Source organism: Aplysia californica, unplaced genomic scaffold, assembly GCF_000002075.1.
Source record: "Aplysia californica isolate F4 #8 unplaced genomic scaffold, AplCal3.0 scaffold00392, whole genome shotgun sequence".
Lineage (NCBI taxonomy): Eukaryota > Metazoa > Mollusca > Gastropoda > Aplysiida > Aplysiidae > Aplysia > Aplysia californica.
The window spans coordinates 556556-559331 of record NW_004797662.1 but is presented as its reverse complement, the minus strand read 5'-3'; the positions used below and the strand labels follow the sequence as shown (position 1 = coordinate 559331).

Below are 2776 nucleotides of genomic sequence, written 5' to 3'. Positions count from 1 at the left end.
GGGTAAAAAATATGAACAGATAAGAGAAAGAGGAACAATGACGAAATATTCTAGAGCTATATTTGTGAGGCAGCGTGGTGGAATCAGGCTCTCATCAATTTTTAGACATGTAGAGCTATTGGTATCATCTTAAAGCTTGTTCACTTGTCTTTATTTGGATGAAAAAAATATCCGTTTATGTTTAATACAAGTCGAGATATTTGCAAAAGAAGGAGGTGGGGGTCACCTGTTTCCGGGGTTAAAATTAGTGAGAAAATGGCCCCCAAAGATTAATTATTTCCTTAGCTTAACAGTCCGTGGTAACTGAAAATTTACATTTTATGTGCCTTTAATCAACGTTTTCCCAAAAAAATCCACACAGAAATTAGTTATTTAATGGGCATGAAAGGTTTTGAGCCGAAAAACAAAAATTTGATAAAAATTCACAAACCTGTGGAAAAATGCAAGTTTCTTCATTTTGATTATTTTGACGAGAGCCTCATTCCGCCACGCTGCCTCACATTCGCTTATCTCTTATTTCTGGCAGGAAATAGGAAGATCGTGATGATGTTTTTACTCTGTTTACCAAAGGTTAATCCGCCAATTCCTGTTTTTGATATTATCTAGCACTGACTGTGTTTGCCCAAGGCACAAGTATAATTGTCACCAAGAATATTCCAGAGTTGGTTAGGTGTCGAGCCTCCTTCTCCTACAGTTCCTGATTCGAGTCTTCAAGGAACCAATAAAAGGTGAGCTCATAATTATGTAAATGTAATGTAATTTTTAAAGTTTTACGTCGCCGTTGACATTATTAGGATCATTTAAGAGGCGGGCTGCTTGGACCCTGCTTGTCACGACCAACCCCGGTTGAGAGATATATTTGGTCGCTTTTAAGGACAAGCGAGCTAACCCAGATTTCGATAGTTTCCAGAAATCTTAACTTTCACCAAAAGTGGGCACTGCCCTACCCGTATGAGAAGTTTGGTTTTATTGGTGCGTATATTTGTTTGGTTATAGGAAACACTCTCCATGTCTTTTAAACAAACTGAACGAGGGGCAAAAACTTACCTTCGATTTTCTCAAAACAGCATTTTTTGGTTTAGCCCCCTTGTGCTTAAATGCGGCCATTTATAGACATAACATCTGAGCTGAAAGACGGGGATACTCGATACAAGTTCTCCCCCACAAGGGAATCGAACTCACGACTTCTGCCAAATATCGCACATAACAAGATTGTTCACTCAGCCAAAAAAAAAAAGTGCCCGCGGAAGTCCGCGCATTGGTTCAGATGGCGCTGCAGTCTTTGATTTGAAGCTCTCTTTCATTTTTCCAGAACAAGAACAGGAAAAGCACCGCTAGTTAATTTCACTTCTAGTGTTTTTCACACAAGCAGGGTAACTCTCTCCGCAAAGTCCACGCTTTTTCGAAGAGGGCGCCACCGAATTTTGAGGACGTTTTTTTTAATTGGCTCAAATAGAGGAGCGAACTGTCTTGTATGCACGATCTTTGCTTCTCTGTGAGTCGGCGAAGCGCCTGACCGATACACCACAGACGCCAGCCAGAATAGTGTATAGATTGCTAAGATTATGAAAAAAATATATCATCATTGCCTTTCACCCCTGACAGGGTATAGGCCACATACAAGCTTCTTCCATTTATCTCTGTCCTGGGCCATCCTTCCTAGCTCGTTCCAAGTGAGCTTCATCTCTCTCATGTCCCTTTCCACACATCTCCTCCATGTTTCTCGTGGCCTACCCCTGCCTCGGTCTCCCAGTGGGTTCCATTGCAGTGACTGTCTTGTGATGTTTTCGCTGGGATTTCTTAAGGAGTGTACAAACAATTATACGTGGTTTTAAATATGTAATAAGCCCTTACAGTCATCAACATAATAAAAAGAACAGACCATGTCGAAGGCTTGCTGCTTCATCACAGCCTGCCAGTGCAAACTAGGGCCGTGTGGAGTACTTTCCAAAAAGAAAAACGGACGATGCTTGATGAATTTTCTTGTCCAAATTGGAATAGAAATCAAGTCCTTTGAGTTAGAGGGAAAAGTCTTGCCATTACCGCATAGGCGCCGGTTAAAAATAATGAGCTTGATGGAAAATAAAACTACCTTAGAATAATAGTATTTGGTTTTGCATCATCCCTCATTATGTATCTATCTTTCTATCTACCTACCTATCTATCTATCTATCTATCTATCTATCTATCTATCTATCTATCTATCTATCTATGCACATATAAGATGAAAGGCGCTTTGTAAATTCTATTATTACAATTATTATAATGAATAATCCCTTAAACGTTTAAGAATCCAAAGCGTTACCAAAGACAATGTCAACGTACACTGTCTCTGATGTTACTTTAGTGTCTTGCAACAGCAGAAAGCGCAATAGTGATTTTACGTTCTGCATTTTGTTAGTTTTACTATTATAAAGATAAGTGAACGAAATAATGACGAAAAGATTAAAAGGCTCTGATTAAGTTTCTTTACTGTGTGTAAAATGTGTGATTCGAAGCAAACGTTGTGCACAAATAAATGTCTGTGTATTTTTTACGTATATCATGAGGAAAAAAGCACTGCCAACTCTTTGCCCATGAATATTCTATTTTTCCCTTTCATGATTTTCCTCCTTTCGACATGCAAGAGACTACAAAAAAAGAATGATAAGCATCACACAGATAGACAGGACAGTGGTAAATACATGTTTTACGAGCTGAAACAACCCACTCCGTAAAACAACATTCTCTCTCTCTCTCTCTCTCTCTCTCTCTCTCTCTCTCTCTCTCTCTCTCT

At 39.2% G+C, this 2776-nt stretch overlaps 1 protein-coding gene across 1 annotated transcript in view; it reads left to right on the top strand.

Moving 5' to 3' along the window:
- The first annotated feature begins 466 nt into the window (after positions 1–466).
- The window catches only part of LOC101846831, a 4583-nt gene continuing 2273 nt past the window's right edge, over positions 467–2776 (top strand). Inside the window, exon 1 of the mRNA XM_005103844.3 lies at positions 467–728. The gene's annotated coding sequence lies outside the window, so the exon portion shown is untranslated. The remainder of the gene's footprint in view (positions 729–2776) is intronic.